The following is a 23,111-nucleotide window of genomic DNA, read 5'->3' on the forward strand; positions in this document are numbered from 1 at the left end:
TTATGTCCTAGGTTCTAGATATTTTATGGGTCGGAATCCTTTCCAAACCAAATCTCCAAACTCTCCCTAATATGTTTTTCTTGTTACCAGTGTAAAAAGTAACGTACAGATAAAATTAGGAGGATAACAAATAGACTAAGATGACATACTTAGCTCATAACGCAGGAATTCAATTAAATGTCAATGTAAATAAAGCAATTACAGATTATTCTTTCCGATGAACTTGAATTTACTCTCCCACAAGTACATTCATACCCAGTGGGAAGAGGTAACCTTTATAGGAAGTACATATGGTACATTCATACAAGGAGAGCATGTGGGCATCTACACATTAGGATGCTGGGAACATCTCTGACCAGGACACATACATAAAGGTAACCAACACATTAAAAGCTGCCAGTGTCTTCTATAAATGTCATTCCCTTTCAACAAGAGCTACAGTTACTCCTACTCAACCTTCTCCAACAGCTATGAAACTTGTTTCAGCTGTAGAGTTAGGCTTCCCAGTAGCCATGAAGTTATCTGAAGGTTTTTCAGTCAGGCTTCTCTGATAAATTTCTCAGCCAACAATTATGAAGCTCTCATCTCTCAGATAGAAGCCTATGCTCAGATCAGGTTGCAATTCTCCTTAGAATTCTTCTATCACCTGTTAGAATTCTCAGAAATCTTCTTTTGAGTTCTTCTCTGAACTTCTATAACTACCTTGTCCTCCACTGTCTACCCTAGATCTCTTATTTCAGCTATCACATAACATGATCAAAAACCCATCCTAGTTTTTAAGACTTATTGTACCCCCTTGGCTGAGCTAAATCTCTCCATAGCTCTATGTCCTCAAACAGAAATGGGGTTAAAAGACACTGTAGTAAGGAAACTGCTTTAACCTCATCCAGTAGCTTTTCTGCTCTTTGCAAAATAGTAATTATTGTGCTAGCGAAAAAATTCTGTTAGGTTGTTGACCATTGTTCTCCCCTCAGTGACATGTCTCACCCTGCTCTCTCTATAGAAGTGCAACAGGAAACAAAAAAAAAAAATACATGGTTTAAGCACTTTGATATAGATTTCATTAACATAGTACATAGATATTAGAGTTTGATTCTTCACTATTCTGAGTCACATTATATTCTTTAGGGAAACTTTTCTCCAATGAAACTTACTTTTCAAAATGAAACTCAAACTTGCCTGAATGACCACAGCCCTGGTTCACAAAGAAAGATAACAGTTGTGAGTTAGATTCTTAAAGAGAGATTTCCATAACACAAATATTTCGAGTTTAAGGTAATTGTCTGTCTCTGCATAGTGCCAAATGATGAAAGCAAATGAAGTATTCTAATATAACATAGATTTTCTCACGTCATCACAAAGAAACAATAAAGAAGTCTCAGGACATCTTTATTGCTCTGTTCATACTGTGGCATTTTCTAAAGACTATATCATAATTTAAAAAAAAAACTATGAGCAAAGAAAATGGAAAAACAATAGCTAGCTACTCACATCTCATTGTGACCCTTACTAACACTGTAGACTGAGCAATACCTCTGAATGGCTCAGCAGGACAGGATGTTGAAGCCGGGGGGGGGGGGACAACTTTGCTCTGTATAACATATCTGCTCACTATTATTCATAGCCACAGAAATGAAGGGTAGGGGGTAGAAAAAGCACAAAACAACAAAGAGGATGAAAAAAGCAAAGTCATTTCTCTGTCACAGACAAGGTAATCACCCCTCTCCAAATATAATAGAATAACCTAAATTACTTATTTAGTACAAATTCTTATTCAAAGAAGTGGATAAAATTTCCACAAAAGAAATATATAGAAGTACTTTCATTGGATGCCATTGAAAATACAATGGTACTAGTAGCTACAATTAACTAGTTGTCGAACCAACACAGTAGTTAAAAGCCAACAAATTTCATTTTGATGTATTTCAATGAAACATTTCTACCTCTAAAACTGACATTTCACAATAAATCTTAAACTTGTCTGAAACAATTACCTGGGAAGCTGAAAAGTAGCACTTTAAATTTTAGTGACACGTTAATGAACAAAGTAATACTCTTGACAGATACAAGGTGAAATCCACCACAGGATGCTATGTGAAAACTGCTCAGATCAAACTGAAAGCCATGTAACTGACTTTGACAGGCTTGCCATATATAAAACCCTCCACTTCAAATACCCTTCCTCCCCCTTATGTTACTATGATTCTTTTCAATAGTAACATTTTTTCTTTTTCCTGATAAATGTTTGGCAAACGTCTCATCTGAAATGATGCAGATCTTACCTAAGAAGTTTAACAGAAACACTTTAGCTTGTGAGAAAATATTATCCACAAGCTAAGTAATTATCTTCAGGTTTAAAAAGTTTAATCAAAACTCCTGCAGATTAGGGAGTAAAGGTAGTGAAAGAAGAAAATGCCTTAAAACTAATTATAAGAGAAGTGTAAATTTTTAAAAATCGAGGCTTAATTTCAAACCTGTTACACTGGCAAAGATGACAAAAGATAAAAAGGAACAATGTTAGAGGATCTGCAAGAAGAGAGATACACTAATGTGCTATTGGTAGAACTGCAATCACCCTGAAAAACAATTTAGAATTATTCTAGAAAGGTCACTAAATAATGTATACCCTTTGATTCAGAGAAATAGCCCAAGAAGGTCAAAGACAGAAGAAATGAAAACATATAGACAAAATATTTTTAGCAGTACCTTTAGTGGTAGCAAAGGGCTAGAAACAAAGTAGGTGCCCATTTATTATCCTCAAAGAAGAAACTGGTTGCTTAAGTTGTGGTACATGAATGTAATAAAAAATAGACCATAGGAAATGAGAAATATAAAAAATTCATGTACATCTGGTAAAACATACCAACTGGTACAGAACCAGAAAAGTAAACAGAACCAGAAATGATGAGATACAGGCAGGAATAGATGGGATATACGATTATTATAAACAGGGAAAATATCATTTAAAGACATCAGAACTCTGATCAATGAAGTAACAAATCATCACTTCAGAGAATGGATGGTAAATCATGTGTCTCAGAATAGAGGTGATAGGATGAGGCACACACTATTGGGCAGTTAACGTGCTGATTCATTTTACTTAATTGTAATTCTAAGATTAAAAGGAAGGTTCTTTGGGGGTAGAGGAAGCGTTTTTTGGGCAATGACAACAATGTTTGAAAAATCATTCATATAAAATAGTATAACTAAAACTTCCTCCCCTCCCCCCCAAAAAGTGTCAGAAGACTGATCCTGACTCAGCAAATCATTGTGTTACTTTGAAGGAGCTATAATTTCTCTGGCTCTCTATTTCTTCATCCATTTAATGAAAGGTTTAGACTAGATGGGTGTTTTCCTGAAAAAGAGTTTCCATGAGGCTGATTGGATGCTAATGAGGCAACCTTCCTCTCAATTCAACATAGTGCCCTTCTGACCCAGGTCTTCCTTCCCCTCCCCACCTACTCACACAACTGCCCTACTTTGGCTCTAACTTCATCCTCAACTCTACAAAGCCAGGGTTAAAGTTCTTGAGGATGAAATTGTACCCTAGACCATGAGACACACTGTTCAGCTCCACTGAACACCCAGCCTATCTCATTCCTGCTCCTCAGATCACAGGGTTTCACCCAAACTTCCCACCACCATGAGATGCTAAAGTAAAGATAGGGTGAAAGATAGCATTGACTCAAATAAGCAGTATAAATTCAAAAAAGAAAAACATTCCCCAATAAGTATCTGGTCAAAGAACACGAAAAAAACAAAATGAAAGACAATCAACAATACTATGAAAGACTGTCCTTAATCACTAATAATAAGAAATATCTTTAAAAAAAGAAACTCTTAAGATTTTACCTCACATTCCTTTGAAAGTATCAAAGATGGCAACAATCATCACAAATCCTAAGCCTCCAACCTCTGTAATCTATACTATACACAGCTGCTAAATTGGTATTTCTAAAACACAGATCTGATCATACATTCCACCCTATCCACTCAAAATCATCTAAGTATTCCCCAGGCAGCTAGGTGGCACAGTGGATGGAGTGCCAGGTGTAGAGTCAGAGAGATCTGAGTTCAAATCTGGCCTCAGACACTTACTATTTGTGACCCTTGGCAAGTCACTTAACCTCTGTTTGCCTCAGTTTCCTCATCTGTAAAATGAGAATAATAAAAATAGCATCTCTCTCCCAGGGTTGTTGTGAGGATCAAATAAGATAATATCTATAAAGTGCTTAGCACAGTGCCTGGCACTCAGTAAGCACTATATACATGTTAGCTATCACTATTGTTACTCGGCATGCCATCTTCCACCCTTCCTGCCTTTTTACAAGTATTCCCCCATGCCTATTTCTCTAATCTCTAGCTGCCTTCAAGATGGAGCAACAGGTGCCACTTCCTAGCCACTTCCTATAGAACTTTGCTGGAGAGACTGTTTTCATTTTTTGCCATTGACTCCCCAGTGCCTCGTTCATGGCTTTCAACTTTTTTTTGTCCATACCCATGATTTCAGCTGAAAAAACTGCAATGTAGATGAGCAGCTAGTCTCTAATTCAGACTTTAAATTGTCCCAGGCACTAAAAGGTCCAATACTTGACAAAGGTCATATCTTGACTGGGGTCAGAATTTGAATCCAGATTTTCCAAACTGTATTATCCCTATGCTGCTTATGACCTGGCACATAGTAGGTGCTAAAAAAATATGTTAAGTTGAATTAAATTGAAGAAAGTTTCTCATGCAACCCTACCCCACCCCCACAACTTCCATATACTGTAGAGGGCAACACCATCCTCCCAGACCCTCAGGCTCACAAGTCTTCCTGGACTTCTCACTATCTCTCACACCTCTTCCCCAACATCCACGTGGTTGCCAAGGGCTGTCCACGTCATCTCTTTAACATCTCTTGAATATGTCTCCCTTCTGTCCTCTGACACTGCCACCACCCTACTAAAAACCCTCATCTCCTCACCTCTGGGCTGTGCAATAGACTGTTGGTAGGTCTGCCTGCCTCAAGTTTCTCCCCATGCCAAACTACCCCTCATTCAGCCACCAAAGGGATTTTTCCAAAAGCCAAATCCTCTGTTTGGCATTCAAAGTCCTTTATGACACAGCTCCATCCTGTATTTCCAATCTTTATACACTTATTTTCCAACAGGTACACTTTGATCCAGTGACACTAGCCTCTTGGCTATTCCACAAAGCAGACATTCCATTTCTTGGATCTCACATGCCTGGAATGTTCTCCCTCCTCAAGGCCGCCTACTCACTTCCCTGGCTTCCTTTAAATCCCAATTAAAATCTCATTTTTTACAGGAAGCCTTTTCCAACCCCTCTTAATTATAGTGACTTCCCTCTATTATTTCCTATTTATCCTGTATATTGCTTGTTTTATATATGTTTGAATGTTGTTCTCCGACTAGATTGGTCTTTTGCCTCTTTTTGCATCCCCAGTATTTAGCACAGTGCCTGATACATAGTAGGTGCTTAATAAATATTGACAGATTCATTGACGTAGCCCTAAAATCAGAGGCATTTGGTGGCTCCAAAGGCCAGGCTGGGGTATCCAATATCATCCCTTACAGTGCTCTCTGTCTAAGGGCTCCTCTGACTGTGGCTTCTCACCAGTCTAGTCTTTCTGCTTGCTGGTAGGAGCTTTTGGCTCCACAGAATGACTCTACAATTCCTGGAAGATGGCTCCAGGCGCTGTTCTGCTGTTATTGCGCCTGCTGAGTTCTTGATGGGAAGGAGAAAAGAATAGCTCGCTCTATAGCACAGCAGTCTTTTATTTTAACAAGACAAGGGGAAAAAAACTACTCTGCTACTTGTTTCCACTCCTCCAACAAATCAAGTGACAAAAATCGGAAAGACTTACTGTAGTAGACCATGATCAAAGGCTGTAGTACCAGACCGGGGACTTCTTATTAAATCTGTTCCTTTCAACACTTTCCCCTCAGCCTCTGCATACACCAAGTTATGCTGGAGGTGGGTCTCCATTGGGCTCCATGCTTTTGAGTTCCTAATTACTGCCACTTGAACATTTGAGTGGGTTTACTTAAAACACCCAAGGCTGTCAACAATGTCTATGCCTAACTAACTCTGCTTTTAAATCCTGTGCCCCTGTAGCAGATGCGTGTCTCCTAAATCTGCTGCAGGCTGGGAAGCTATGGTTTCACATACAGGCTTCACTTAGATACTTCACTCAACCTCCAAAATTATTTTTTGTTGTTGAATGATGGGGAAGGAGGAAATGGGGGTCCTTATTTGGATTAGAGGAGCTATTAGGAATACAGTTATCCCTTTCACATGGCAAGGTTAGGGGTGTAGTACCCCCACCATCTGGAAAATCTGTGTAAAATTTTGGGGCCTCCCTTCATAACAGAGAAGTCTGGATTTTTTTCTTTTTCTTTTATGGGGTGTTTATAGTACCTTATTGTAAAATTTGGGTTAAGTATTTGGTCATAGGCTATATGGAGGTCAATGTTAAGTAAAAATACTTTTTCTTTGTCATCTGCTGGCCTTCACATGTTGGCTGCAGCTTCCACAAAACTCCCAAAAAAATTCTCATTTAATGTCTTATGCTGAGCCTCAATATATTGAAACTGCAATGGGGAAAATCATGACATGGAAGGGATAACCATATATGACTTCTAGACTTATCTCTTGGGCTGCCTTTAGTCCCCACAAACTGAAGCCTTGCTACTTGAGCAGTAGTTTCATCTTTAATGATTCATAATCAATCACCTCTGCAGTTTGCCAATAACCACCCCAGTTTGACAATTCTTACTTTGCCCTACCATGAAAATTAAGCCACTTATAAATATACACCAGTCTCTCTCACAGCACAAAACTGTTCTCTTTATCTTCCACTCAATAAATTTAGTCAACCTAGCTCCTTATTCCACATTCTTTAAAAATGAGCTTTTTTAGCTAAAATGATAGTAAACTAATGTTGTGTGACCATAGACAAATCACTTAACCTCTAAGTTTTCTATAAATAGTTGTATTTAAACACACTCACAAAGAAATTACATATCCTTGATTCAAGCTCCTTAGGTTACAGGGCAAGGATTACACCATTCTCCTCGCTTAGAGTATAGGCTCAACTCATCTTATCAGTTGGAGCCCAGAATCTATAGGATCATAGATGTAGACCTGGAAGAGACCTTAGAGTCTACCTGATCCAACACTCCCATTTTATGGTAAAGAAGGTGAGGTTTGGAGAGAGTAAGAGATTTACCCAGCATCACACAGCTAGAAAATGTCAGAGGTAACATTTGAGCCCACCTCTTTCTAACTTAAAGTTCAGCACTCCATCCACTCCACCATCATCCAATTTATGCTTTAAAAAAAAAATTTAAGTCTAAGGAAGGTTGTCTTTCTTGCAGTCTTCATTCAAATGCTTGGCTGGGGGGAGTTATTGTTTTTCACACCCTGCATTCTGCATTCAATATCCATCCATGAGGAGCTTTTAGTGTTATTCAGAGTGCTGTGAAACTCTCTTGAGTCCCTCTTCACCTGAAGGCTGAAAACCTATTGGCTAGTCTAAGCCAATTGAGAGGACAATTTGAGCCCTTCCAGACTGACGTAGCAATAATCCTTTGCAATGCTCTCTGAGTAAACCCAAAATCCCCCTGCTATATCAACAACCACAAGACCAGATTAAATTTGCACAGACATCCTAAATCAGGGGCACTTCTTTGCTTAGAGAAACTATAATCTTGGCTGACAAAAGGCCAGACATCCTGAGTCAAGGGCACTTCCTTGCTTCATGGCCATATAATCTGTGCAGCCTAACCCCAAAGTAAGCTCAGTTCCAACTGCAGCTCCGCATGCATGCCAGCTTAAGAGAAATAAACACATATATAACCTAATTCTGTTTGTCTTTCTTAGACCAAACTCTAGAGATTGACAGTGCATATCCTACATATGATAATAATTGCTAGCATTTAGATAGGGCTTTAAGGTTTACAAAGCACTTTACTACTGTCTTATTTTATCACATAGCTCACTATTAGACATAATATTTCTCTTCATATCATGTATACTGGAAACATTTTCATAAAAGGTGGGGACCCCCAAATCTATTAAAGTAAAGCACAAAGACAATTATTTTTTTCTTCAAGCATTCCAGCATAGTTCAGCCTCTTTTTCTCTAACTGTTTAATCTTCTTTTTAGGGGTATCTAGGGGATGCAATAGACAGAGTACTTGCCTGGAATAAGAAAGACCAGAGCTCAAATATAGCCTTAGACACTTACTAGATCTGTGACCCTGGGGCAGTCACTCAACCTTCTTTGCCTCAGGTTACTCATCTGTAAAATGACCTGGAGGAAGAAATGGCAAACCACTCTAATATCTTTGCCAAAAAAAAAAAAATGTGGTCATGAAATGTTGGACATGACTGAACAATAACAACAATCTTCTCTTTATCTTCTTATGCTTATTTTTGATGTTGCTGTTACCAAATAATAAAAATGGAAATCAAAGCACAAGAATGACTCAGTTCAAGAAAATATGCAATATGAAAAAATCTAAACATATAAAATTGCAAGAGTGATAATTTGCATTACATAAGGTTTCTTTAAATGGTCTCGTGTAATGCAGAACATTATTTTACCATTTAGGTAGTAGGGCCCTTTATGTCATGGAAAGCAGAAATTACTGATTAATCTTGCCCCACACCTCTTTTCTCCTAAATCTAAACAATAGTGAAATGTACTCTTGCATAGCTCAGCATAGCCCGTATCTCCAACGCAAATGGATAAGAAAGCTTGCAATATAATTGCTTTAGATAATTATGTTTATAACAGAGACCAGGACTAGTTTGTGTGATCTCTGACCTGTAATGATGGGGTGCTCGGGTGCTTGTGCTTGTACTTGTGCCCCAATTTCTCCCTAGTCTCAGAAACACTGTCTCTGACAACCACTCCCCAGCCCAAGGACACTGTGCCTAGCAGTTATTCATGCATGGGCCTCAGCATGACCCTTATCTCTCTCCCTGGTACAGCTACACAGAGCTGGGCTGCTGAGGCCCCAGCCCTCAAATCATGTCTCTGGAAGCCTCCCAATTCCTTAGTAAGTTCCTGTGTTGTGAGAAAGTTTTCCCTTGTCCAGATCATTCTCTCATCAAGACAGAGGGAGAGGGGTATTATTGGCCAGCCCAAGGACTCTTCCTCCTGCCAGACTCCAAAGATCCATCCCCCTCCCTGTCCTGTATACTCCCTGTACTTTCCCATCCATAGCCCCCAAAGACACCTGCACCTTTGGATTACCTCATCAGTGTTCCTGGCATTTCTTTCCCATGCTCTTTTCCATATAAACCCTAGCTCGAGCCCTGATCGGGGCTGCTTGATTTGGGTGTGCATACCCCTTGCAGCCGCACGCTAATAAATCCACATTTTAAATTACGTCCGGGTCTTGCTCACTGATTTCTCGGTACAACAAAAGATTACTTTAAAATATTGACCTTTCCTAATTCATTCAAAATATCAGCCAATTTATGTCATTTCAATTTACATTTTCCAAATTCTTTCACCTGGCATTCCAGGGCCCACTTTACTTTCCCAGTTTTATTACAGAAGCTCTCTGCTATAGCCAAATTGGTCCACTTATCTCTCAAATACACTTTGTGTATTCCTATTTCCCTCCCTGCTACTGCTAATATAACACTGATCCCTTCCCTTTCCTTCCTCTTTGTTATCCCTCTGTAACAGAGCAGAGAAGCAAATATAGCTGTGGAGACAGAAGGAAGAGGAAGCTGTGCATTAGGAATGAGGTAGGAACACACCAATGTGGACCATGAAGTCCTGACCTGGTTCAGCTGAGCCAGTAGAAAATCCATGCAGAAACTGGACAGGTCAGAACAGAGTTTTGGGCCACCTCTAGACTAAAAGCCAGGCTGCCCTCACAAAGATTTTATGCTAAGCACTTAAACTCTGTGTGTGTGTGTGTGTGTGTGTGTGTGTGTGTGTGTGCACGTGCATGCGTGCGTGGGTGTGTGTGTGTGTAAAACCGTCCTTTGTTGTTGTTGTTGTTGTTGTTGTTTGTTTTAGTTTATTTGCAGACAAAGGATGCAGGTTGCCTAGTCTGGGAGGTAATGCCAGCAGCCAGTCTGCACTGTGTTTAATGTATTTGGTTTTATTTCTTTTCCTATGGTCATGATTAAAGAACAGTTTACAATTATTTCAAGCTTGTATAATTATAAGGGGATGCAACAGGGACAGAAAGAAGAGCAGAGTCCCTTAGAGCCTAAGACTTGCAGGGGTGGGGAACCTTTGGCCTCGAGGCCACATGGGGCCTCTAGGTCCTCAAATGCAGCCCCACTTCCTCCCCTCCCATAAAAGGAGGAAAGCAAAAGGAAGGAGTCCAGCCTCTGAGCCCAACAGAGAGAGTTTGGTGCTGCCCCCAGAGCACCCTGTGGTATCAGCTGAGATTTGCAACCACTGGGGATAATCAGACACTGTAGCTACCAGTGCCAGCTGGTAATTAAATTTATACTGCTGCTCTTCTCTAGAATTTTCTGGGCCCCCCCACACACTTTCTTTTTCTTTCTTTTTCCTATCTTAATCCTATCCATCCCACAAGCACAAGGTCAAGATCCATGAAGCTTCACAAAGCCTTCTCTGATCCTTTTGGCCCTCATTGATTTCTCCTCTGAACTATTATAATAGTTAGTGTGCACACCCATCATTTCACACCATATACTGTCTTGTGCTAATAGTTATCTTTTTATGTCTTAATATCTTGTCTCCCAAATCATTCAATAAGCATTTAAATGTCTATGTGCCAAGCCCTGTATTGGTACCCCCACTGAAGCTGTAAGCTACCACAGGATAGATCAACTCACACTTCTTTGAAATCCTCAGAGCCCTTACCACAGCATCTTAGGCTTTCAACCAATGTTAATCAAACCCAGCTATTATATAAAATATGTAAGCACACCTCTGTTTACACTGGAAACTGAATGTCTACTGTCTTAAGTCTAGTAACTAAATTACTTACTTCAAGTTCAACAAATGTTTACTAAACACCTGCTGAACTATGTGTAATATGGCAGCTAGATGGCCCAGTGGATAAAGTGCTGCCTAGATTCAAGAAGATCTGAGTTCAAATCTGGTTTCAGACACTTACTAGCTGTGTGACCGTAAACAAGTCACTTAATCTGTTTGCCTCAGTTTCCTCATACAAAAGGAACTGGAGAAGGAAATGGCAAACCGCTCTAGTATCTTTGCCAAGAAAACCCCAAATGGGGTCAGGAAGAGTCATATACAACTGAAACCACCCAACTGTGCAGAAGCCCAAGTGGAGTGAGCTTGGAACACCAACCTAAAAACTGTGCCTACCAAAATATAATAACATCAACCAAAAAACTCAAACCTCCGGACTATGCTACACAGAGGGTTTTAAAGGCAAAGGTGAGAAACGTCAGCCAGAGTGGACATTCCATGTTCAAGGACGCATAGCAAAGCTTCAGTTTGAGGCAGCTGAAGGCAACCCAAAAGATCACTGTGGGAGTTGTAAAGGCCTGGCAAGAATCCTAAGAACACTCTGGCAAATCACACTGTGGCAATTACCAATGATTAATTGTGTTAACACCCAAGTCAGCTTGATGTGACTGCTCTGGGTGACAGAGATAGGCCAGGCCACACAGAGTCATAGGCTAGCCTTATCTGAAATCATTGCAGTGATCAATTTGAGCTGAGGACTGCAAAGCAAATGATGCTCCTTCATATTCTGGTACCACAAGGCAAGACAGATTGAAACAAGTAAGAAATACCTACCTCATGCTGACCACGCAAATGGGCAAACCACAGGTACACACTAAATGGACTGAATATGTGAATGCTCTTATTATGCACCAGTTATATATCATAGCAAAACTGAAAACAGACCTTATCAGTTTCAGACAGCAATTTCATACTGCTTTTTGTTAATGCTATCCTCAGTTCTGGGAAAGAGGTAGATAAACATGAGAACTGAGAATTGAAGAAACATCTCTCAAAAAAAAGTCACCTTGGAGGGCAAAGAAAGAGGTAGACATAATGTGATATAATAAAAAGAGTCCTAGTGTGGGTATCAGGAGATCTTGGTCCTTGTCCCAACTCTACTCCCTAAGATGCCTAAGACTCGGTTTCTTCATCTGCAGAATGAAAGGGTTGTACTAGATAAATTATAAAGGCCCCTTCAATCTCAACACTTCTATAATAAAGAGCTCAGCTAAAAAAAAAATAACTGAAGAATAGATTCTCCTAAGCACTACTCTCAGCAATTTTGTTAGACCTGTGAGTCTAGGTTCAAGGCCAAAGGTATTTAACTAATCTTCGCATTTTCCCGTATAAGCAACAACAAAAAACAAACCAAAAAGACCCCACAGTTTTTATCTATTTTATTCATTTTTGCAAGTCAATTGGTTTGTTCTTAAACTGAGTTTATTTAGTTGATTGCCAAAGAAATCTGTCCTCAGAAAATGCCAGTGAAAGTATATCATATTAAATATTTAAGGAGCTGAATGTGCACTTGGTTCTTTTTCCTAATGGAGATTTTCTTAAAGTTTCTTTTGTAAGTAGAGTTAGTGGTTTTAAAATCCAGGTATGGCCATGAGTTAAGAAATGTTTTCAAAGCAGCAGCCTGTTTCTGGCTGATTTTGTTTTTTACTTTCAAAGTCTGACTTGTAAACAACTATCTAAAATCATTTAAAAATTTAAAAATTTATGAAAGGTACTTAGCAAAAATAAAACCTAAATAAAGACATTTCAACCTGAGTCTGAAAACGTGCCTGCCACAGCTGGAGCTCTATATTATATCTCATATTTGTTCTTCCAGTTCAGAGCCTCATACAATATTCTCAACAGTTCAAGGAATATTTCCCACACTTGCCCTGTAGCGACAAAACAAACAGATCGATATTATTGACAGGGAGAAATGGATGTCTAGAACAAGAGAGTATTATGTAAATTCTGCCACAAATCCATTTAGCTAATTTGAATCAGAGGTGTTCAGTACACTCTTACAGAAAGAATTCAAATAGACTTCAAGGACTATCATATACTACAGTATGTTCGTTCAAAATCTGGCTAACTAGAATTTTCTCTGAATCCTGTGTTCTAATTAATTGAATTATCTATTTAAGTGAAGGTTGTTCTTTTTGTTTCAACCAGCATTGAAAATATTTACAATATATATTATTCTTCTTTTCAGGGTACAATGGATAGAATACAGGGCCTAGAGTCAGGAAGACTACTCTGAGTTCAAATCTGGCCTCAGACACTTACCAGCTGTTTGACCCTGGGCAAGCCACTTAACCCTCTTTGCCTCAGTTTCCTCAACTGCAAAAATGAGCTGGAGAAGGAAATGGCAAACCACTTTAGTATCTTTGCCAAGAAAACACCAAATGTGATCATAAAGAGTCAGATGTGACTGAAAGACAACAATAACAAATAGAGGACAATTCTAGAATTGGAGCACATCTGAAGTCATCTAAGTCTCTGGAGATGTTTGGCCTGGAAAAGAAGATATTTAAGGGGAATGGGATAGCTGTATTCAAGTATCTGAAAGACTGTTATGCAGGAGAGAAATCAAACTTGTTCTGCTTGCCCCAGAGAGCTAAACCAAGAGCAAAAGGTACTAGTTGCAGTGGCCTATTTAAGCTTGATACAAAGAAAAACTTCCTATTAGAAATATCCAAAATGTGGAATGAGCTGTCTTGGGAAATAGTGTTTCTGTGCCTTCTATGGTTTAGACGAGATGGCCTCTAAGAGATTCTGTATTGTTTGATTGGATGGCCAGCTCTAAGGTTCTTTGAGAAGCTAATACCTACCTCTAAAGCATAAATCTCTACCATATTCCCAGAAAGTGGGTACCCTGCCTCTGCTTGCTTGCCCCATCCTCAGTGATGGGGGGCCTAACTATTTAATATGGTAGCCCATTTCTATTTTCTAAAATCTCCAACTGTTAGGAAATTCTTCTTTATATAAAGATGAAATCTGCTTCCTTATAATTTCCACCTAGTCTTCTGTCCTAGAACTAAACAAAACAAATCTCATACCTTTTCTGTGGAACAGAATATCAAATACTTTAAAAGAGTAATCATGTCTTCACTAAGCCTTCTCTTCTCCAGGATGAGAATACGCAGTCCCTTCCATTGATCCTCACTTGATATGGTTTTAAGCCCTATCACTATCCTGTGATATGGTCACTAGTCTTTTCACCAACTCTTTTTTAAGAATTCAGAATCTCTTAATGTCCAAGAGTAATAATCATTAGCATTAATTTTCATCATATACTACATACACATCTTGCTAAATATTTAATTTAAATGGCAAATTCTTAATCAACAAATTTTGGGAGTCGCTATTAATTACCACCATTATTTATTTAAAGAGCACACTAGACATCTAAGATGCTTTAAAAGAGGTCAGATGTCACTACAAAGGATCAAGGACAAAATTGCTCCTATTCTCCCAGGGTTATACTCTGAACGTGCAGAAAGTCTATCAAGGTAGAGTTCCACAGAGAAAGTGGGTGCTCAAAGGAAGGAGTAGCTGTGACTATGGAAGATTCTGCTAGAGGTAGTTAAAAGATCAGGTGCTTGAAATTACCTATAGCAAAAGTATTGAACACAGCAATCAAGGCATTGGTGATTTGGAGGAATTTCCAAATTTATCCTTTGTAATCTCAGAAGGCTTAATTTGTGTACAATACAAAAGAAAGCTAAGCAACTTGTTTCTTTGGACAGGACTGGCCTAGCTTAGAAGTAAGTAGAGTAGTCAGCACCTAGGTGGTGTGTTTCTTTGTATCCTTGGCACCTAACACAATGCATTTCAGCACTTAAGGCTCGACTCCAACTAAATCACATATCTAACTGGATGCCAAAGCTTACCCATTCTACATCAATATTTCCTATTTCTTTTCTCTACTCACAAGGATACCAAACTGGTTCAGATCCTCATATTCTGTTTAGTTTTGTCCATTTAGTTTTAAATTAAATGTACTTTTCAATAATATTTTAAATTTAAATGGATCAAAGTTAAATATCCCTCCACAAAAGTCCTACCCTCATTTCTCGTTGTGGCATGGTGGTGAATCTATTTTGTCCAAGGCTATGCTAGGCCAGTCTACACTCTGGCCAGGTCCCACACTAAAATGGAAAAGCTATGAGCAAAAGAAATGCCTGTCATCCAAGAACCAGCCTAGTTAAATTCAAAGAGAATTATCCCCAGAAGAACGCCAACCTCAGGTTTTTTGGCCACAGTAAACTTAGAAATTATTAGGATGGGAAGGCTTTCTGTTTGCATGAGGAGCATGTATATTAATAAAAACCATAATTGTTTAAAGTGATTAAACTAAATCAACAATTAAAACATATCTAAAATTTCACCTCACACTGAGCAAATTAGCAAAGATGACAAAAGATGAAAATAGTAACATTGAGGAGCTGTAGGAATACTGGCAGACTAATATACTATTGGTAGTTTTGCGAATTGGCCCAACTATTCTGGAAAGCAATTTAGAATTATGCTGATAAAAAGTGAATCAAATATCCATACCCTTTGATGAGAGATCCCACTGCTGGGTTAGACATATTAATACCATCACCACCAGATCAGAGACAGAAAAATCCCATATATACCAAAACATTCCCAATAGCACTTTTATATTAGTAAGGAACTGACAATAAAGTAGATCCTTATAAATTGGCAAATGGCTGAACAAATTATGGTACATAATTATAATGAAATATTAATGCATCATAAAAATGATGATTATGAAAAATTCAGAGAAGCATGGGAAGACATATGAATTATCAGACTCTTGAATTCTCGGTTCTGCTTACACATATAATAACTGTGACAAAGTAAATGGAAACAAACAAAACCCCTCTAGGATACTATATAATTTTAGTGACCAAGGTTGTCCCATAAGAAAGGATAAGGAAATGCACTTCCTCTTCCCCCAGTGTGTGTGTGTGTGTATGTGTGTGTGTGTGTGTGTATCTCAGTTTCTTCATCTGTAAAGGAGGGGGTTGGATTACACATGCTCTCAAGTCCCTTGAAACTTGAAATCTATGATTTATGGAGACAGGTGTTTTTTTTTTAAGAATAACAGTTTTGAAAGTTAGGGACCCTTTGACCTGAAGATTCCACTGAAAGGTACACATCTTAAGAATGCAAAGGTGGGGGGAAAAGTCCACTGTTTTAAAATCTTAATAGCAGTATTCTCTGCAGTAGGAGAGAGAGAGAGAGAGAAAGAGAGAGAGAGAGAGAGAGAGGAGAGAGAGAAGAGAGAGAGAGAGAGAGAGAGAGAGAGAGAGGGAGGGAGGGAGGGAGGGAGGAAGGAAGGAAGGAAAGAGGAAAGAAGGAAGGAAGGAGGAGAAGAAAGAAAGGAAGAAAGAACATGAGCATCTATTAATTCAAGAATGACCGAACAAATCTTATTATGTAAATGTAGTGGAATGTTATTACACTCTAAGAAATGACAAATTTGAGGAATTCACAGAAATATGGGAAGATGTATGCAGAGCAAAATAAGTAGAAGCAGAAAAACAACACACAATCAATGCAAAAAGAACAATAAAAATGAAAATGAATGCTGTATAATTAGAATTGTCAATCTTGCTCCCCAAAATGAGATGGGAAAAAAATGCATGTCTTTTGTTTGGATGAAGAGCTGGGAAACTAAGTGTGATATATGTTGTCAGAAACAATCACTGGATTGGTTGGTTTTGCTTAGGTATTACCTCATTACAAAGGAAGGTTCACTGAAGGATGGAAAGTGGTATGTATGCAGGACATAATAGTGATGAGAATCAAAAGGGCTGAAGCTCCCCGCAAGGGAATTATCTCATTAATCCCTGGAAGCTTGCTGAAGAGGCTACATTCATAAAGATCTTTGGTAGTTAATGATGTATATAGCCTGGTAAAAACCTGCTATGGATGGTTGATGGTATACGGGCTAGTACTTGGGAAATACCACCTTGACCCACTCAGCTGATCATGGATTAGTTAGCAACTAAAAAAAAAATAGTTCTAAAGTTATTGGAACATGGGTTGAGCCAGAGGAGGAATATCAGAAATGGGATAGGCACCGAGAAAAGGGATTTGGCAAGGCCAAAGGCAGACTTTTTCTCTGCAATCTTACCTTTGTCTAGATCTAGTTTATATGATTGAAAGCAGAATGTGGCAGCCTTCTATTGATCCCAGGACCCTAAGAACCTTGCTTCTGATTCAAGCAGGGTTGGGGCTCATCTGTAGAATCACAGGATTTAAAACTAGAAGAGATGACTCCCTATTTTACAGATGACAAAACTGAGGCCTCAAGAGGTAGAGTGACTTGCCTAAGATCACACAGGTATAGAGACCAGAGCTGAAAGTACAAACCACACATACTGACTTCACATTCAGTGCTCTTTATACGGCAGCAGGTGGCTTATCTCCGATCTCCTTCTGTCTCCATCCAACACCTGTGGCCTCAGTGCCTCGCATATCTAGCTATCTCCATGGTGTAGAACAAGACATGGAGCAGCCTCTGTCCCAGAATTAATGGCCAATCCTCATTTTGCCTCAGTTTCCTCATTAGTAAAATGGGGATGATAATAATAGCACCTACCTCCCAGAGTTGTGTGAAGATGAAATGCGGTAATAATCAGAAAGCATTCAGCACAGTGCCTGGCTCATAGTAAGTGCTGTATAAATGTTAAGTATTATTACCTTCATAATTCTGACTTCCTTCATTTGTGACTCTGCTACTGAATTTCTGGACTTCAACACCACCCTTAGTTGATATCTCACCCTGGAACTTTTCTTAGCACCCAGGGCCTCCTCACCCTGGAACATCCTTGCCTCATGCCAGCCCCTTCTCCCATTGATGACTTCCTCTCCAGAACTCTGGGCTCCTAAGCCTCCCGACCTTCATTCCCTACCTGGTTCTACTTTAGACTTTTTGGACTCCAACATCATGATGGGTACGAGTATCTTCCCATCTGCCCCCAATTAACCCCTTCTCTTGTGTGTTGTCTTCCCATATTAGAAAGTAAGCTCCTTGAGGACAGTGACTACCTTTCTTTTACTTGTATTTGTATCCCCAGTATTCGGCAGTGTGCCTGACATATAGTAAGAGCTTAACAAACGTTTATTGCCTTACTTTGCCTCACCTATGCTACAGACCTTGAAAAGTTATACCTACAGTGCCTACCTAAACCCCCTGCTTTAAGTGACCTCTCCTCAATTTGACCCCTTGCCCACTTGGAGGTCAAGTAACACATCTGTTCCCTCCTTCCATAATTAACTACCCTAGACTTCCTCCTTTACTTGCCTGGATCTGTAGTAGTTGTCAGAGACCTGATGCTTTTAACTGGGTTGAAGAGCTGGACACTCATCCCCATTCCATCTTGATCAGATCTGTTCTGCTGCCTGGTGTGACATACTCTGGTATGACATGTGGTGTCTGCATATCCTGGTGTGACAGCAATACAACAATGCTTTTCTTTTATCTGTGGGGCTTAGGACTCCAAATGTCACCCTCCCTTCAGCTTTGCATCTGGCCTCTTTCCTAGTCTGCTTCAAGGATGTAGTCTGCTCCTGATCTTGTCTAGGCCACTGAGGATTGTCGATTCAACCCTGATTTCCCAGCACAAGAAAATGTATCCCAACAGGTTACTTCTTTTGAAAAAGTTAAAAGCATTTCAAAGAAGCTTTTTCCCATAGCATCAAAGCCATGGAGTTACAGGAAGCTTTTCTAGACCAAAAGAAATCTACCATAAAGAGAGAATAGTTGTTGAAATGAGGACTCCTGCCATTTGCTTTGCCCAGAAAATTATTAGTTCACAAGCTGAATATTTCTCCCCAGGAATAAGCTCAAATTTGTGTGGGAAAATAAAATGACTGATTGTTTTTTCCTTTGCAGTAGTAGCCATCTTGCTAGGAAAGGATAGAGTTATTGGGATGCCAGAAGCATCTTGTTTGATTACATGATTTTATTGTATTCAAAATAAATAAACTGCTTCATGGTTTCTGAGTGCTTTAGTAGCAGTAACTGACAATTCTCTACAATTGCATTACAAATTAGGTGGTAAGTATGATTGTTTCCATTTAGCAGACAAACATAAGGGGCTTGCTATTAACATAGCTGGCCTTTAGGCAGTGGGCACCAGGGTATTCAGAGTTACACAAATATCTAGTGTCAGTCCTAAGGCTGACTTCAGTGAATGCCCTAGGTCATCTTTGACTCTTAGAATCATAGATCTAAAGCAAGAAGGGACCTCCGTGATCATGCAGTTCAAATTGCTCACAGAAGAGGAAATTGAGAGACTTGTCCAAGGGCACAAATAGTGCTCAGGATTTGAACCAAGGTCTTCTGACTCTTAAACCTATCTTCTCATACCTTGCTCTTCTCCATGTCCTGTGCAATTCATTTGACACTGGCCTCCTTGCTGTCCCTCCCTCGAAACTACCAGAATTTTCAGTGGGGGCCCCTCATGCTTGGAATGCTCTCCCTCCTCACTGTCACCTCCTCAATTCCCTGGCTTCATGCAAGTCTCAGCTAAAGCGTCATCTTCTACAAGAAGCCTTTCTTGATCCCTTTTAATACTAGTGTTTTCTCTCTGGGACTACCCTAATGTAGCCTGTATATATTTTGATTGTATGTAGTCATTTGCATACAGTCTCCTCTGTAAGACTGTGACCTTCATGAGAGCAGTGACTCCCTTTTGCCTTTCTTTGTATCCTTAGAGCTTGGCATGGTGCCTGGCATATCATAGGCACTTAATGACTGACAGTTCTTTCCACAGTTCCATGCTTAATTCTTCACCAAGTCCTATCATTTTTTCCATTCTGATCCCTTACAGATTTATTTCTTCCACTCTGTGCCCACTGACACTTTTCTTTTAATTTCTTCTCTCTCCCTGCTGTCAAGTAGGACTCCAAGAAGGAATCCTGAAAACTTACACCCTGAATCTGCCAGAAATTGATGTGGCTAACCTCAACTACACTCTTACTGCTTCACTGCTGTCTTTTCTTCCTCCTATATAAACAATCACATTCCCCACTGTGGCTGTTCCAAAGCTCTTCTTTCTTGCCATCTCTGCCCCCTACCACATCACTTTCATCTACTTTATCAACTGAGACCATTCCAATTTTACACCCCTCTAAACCTATATATCCTTACTCATCTCTTTCTCCTTTCTTCTTTTCTCAAGAGAGGAAACCCTCCTTCTTGCCAAGGCTAAGTCTTTAAGATCAGTGTTGATGGCTCATAGTGAGTTCAAATAGCAATTGTTTCTGTTTTAGCCAGAAATCCTAAGGGTCTTCCCCTTCCAGATTGATTTTTTAACTAGGTAAAAGAGGCCATTTTTTAATCTCGTTTCTTACCTATTCTTAGTAACTGAATAGGCATGGCCTCAGACAGACTGACACGTGAGAAAAACCTTAGCTTAAAAAGGCCAGGGTCTCCCACTGCATCCAGGGCCATCTCAAGTCATCCAGATCTATGTCTTGCCAGTAGCCCCAGATGGCTGTAGAGGAGAAGGTGAGGCTGGTGACTTTGCATAGCCCTGCCTCACTTAAATCCAATTCACTTGCAAATCAAGACATCACCTTCCTGATGTCATTGGTCCTCTTTGAGAATGAAGGACAAACACCAATCCTATCCATAAATTGTCAAATTTGGAGAGCCTGGAAATTTTTGACCTACTCCACCATCTTCCCGGAATGCCTCTCCTTAATTATCAGCTATTTCTTATGCATCTTAAATCTCTTCCTCTCTACTGAATAGTGTCATGGAAACAACAAACATAAATTTGGACAGATTTCAAGAGTCAGTGGAAGAGAGATTGGAAAACAAAAACACACCTAGCAACATTTACATCATCAGAAAGCTTTTGCTGAGGCAATGCACTACAGTGGAAAGAGCACTGACTTTAAAGTCAAAGGACCAAGGTTCAAATTACACCTCTGATGCTTATTTTCTGTGTCACTTTGGACAAGTTACTTTACCTCCATAAGGCTTCTATTTCCTGATGTATAAAATGAATGTAATGGACTTGATGGTCTTTGAGTTTCTTTCTGTAGCCTATGAGACATTAATTGCACAACGCTGTTCCAGGAGCTAAACAAAAAGATATAATAATTTTCAGAAACAATTTAGCTGCACACAGCTAAATATTACAAAAATTCACCCAAACTATCTCTACAAGGACCTGCCATAGTTACAGCTATTCCTTTGAACATCCACTTTCTCTGTGGAACTCTATGTAGACAGACTTTCTATACATTCAAAGCATAATCCTGAGAGAATAGGAGCAATCTTGTCCTTGATCCTTTGTAGTGATATTTGACCTCTTTTAAAGCATCTTAGATGTCTACAATGCTGTTTAAATAAATAATTGTAGTAATTAGTAGCAGCTCCCAAAATTCATTGTTTAAAAATTCACCATTTAAGTATTTAGCAAATGTTTTCATGCTGAATGTGAAACAAGCATTGCAGTAAATTGGAAATTTATGGAGATATATATATATATACATATATATATATATATACACATATATATATAGTCTCTAACATAAAGAAAATATTGTTCTGATCAAAGAACTATCTCAATTAATAGAAGTAGCATGGAGTAAAAACTAACTTCATAGTTGGGGCAGGAAGGGAGTCTTGTCAAGGAATTAGAAATTAAGCTTTTAATTGAAATCTTTCCATTATTTCAAGTACTCAACCTACAATAAATTCAACTAATCAGTAAATATTTATCAAATGCCTATCATATGCCAAGCACTGTGTTAAGTGCTGGGTAATACAAAAAGGGACAAAAGACAATAGCTGTCCTTAAGGAGCTTACAGTCTAATGGAGGAGACAATATACAAATGAATATATACAAAGCAAGCTATATAAAGGATAAATAAATAATTAAGAGAAGGAAGGCACAAAATATAGATATAGTAGCCAGTTCTATGTGAAATAAATGGAATGTTATAGTGGTGAAAATCATAGAATCATAGGAAATCACAGAAAGACTAGGATTCGAAGTTAGTCTCTGTCTCCAGCTTGGGACCAGTTTCTTCAACTGCAAAATAGGTAGGTAGAATAGATGACCTTTAAGTTCTTTTCCAGCTCCAAATTTCTAATATCAACTAAATTTCCTTCTAAATGTATCCTAGAGTTCTATGTACTGTTCCAAGGAATCATTTTCCTACTCCATTTTAATGACAAACAAGAATTCTATTTCAAGGACTTCTGATTTTAATAGTGTAGATTTTCACTTCCTTCCACCATAGGATCACAACTCCCATGGCTAGCTTAGCTGATGGTTTCATGACTTGCTTTGCTGAGAAAGAGAGAGAGAAAAAGAGACAGAGAGAGAGAGAGAGAAGGAGGAGGAGAAGGAGAAGGAGAAGGAGAAGGAGAAGGAGAAGGAGAAGGAGAAGGAGAAGGAGAAGGAGAAGGAGAAGGAGAAGGAGAAGAAGGAGAAGGGGAAGGGGAAGGGGAAGGGGAAGGAAAAGGAAAAGGAAAAGGAAAAGGAAAAGGAAAAGGAAAAGGAAAAGGAAAAGGAAAAGGAAAAGGAAAAGGAAAAGGAGAGGGAGGATAAGAAGGAGGAAGAGGAGAAGAAGAAAAAGAAGAGGAGGAAGAAGAAGAAGAGGAAGAAGAAGAAGAGGAGGAGGAGGAGGAGGAGGGTGGTGAGGAGGAAAGAAAGGAAGAGAAAACAGAGAAAAAAGAAGGGAAGGGAAGGGAAGGAAGGAAAAAGAATGTATTTCCTGATGGCCAACCCTTTGGTGATATATCTCTCATAACCGAACTCAGTTGAGTTTTAAATGACAGTCATATCATCACCCTGTTTGGACCCGTACTCAAGGTTTTCCCACTTTCCAACCTACAGAAAATTACTCTTGTCTGTAATAGAACATTCTCCCAAACAGATAATCCTTTATCCTCTATAGATTCTTTTAATATCAAGTAAATTTGTGAGTACAGATTCTCTTGCAAAATCTCAGTCTTTTTATAAAAACTGCTTGTCTTTGTTCTCCTCACCCAGCACTGATAGGAGAGTGGACTATGGGAAGTCTGGTCTATCAAGTCTCCTCTTAACTCAGCTACACCTTTTGGTCTAAGGGCTTCTACTGACA

Source organism: Phascolarctos cinereus, unplaced genomic scaffold (assembly GCF_003287225.1).
Source record: "Phascolarctos cinereus isolate Bilbo 61053 unplaced genomic scaffold, phaCin_HiC Scaffold_4;HRSCAF=312, whole genome shotgun sequence".
Taxonomy (NCBI): Eukaryota; Metazoa; Chordata; class Mammalia; order Diprotodontia; family Phascolarctidae; genus Phascolarctos; species Phascolarctos cinereus.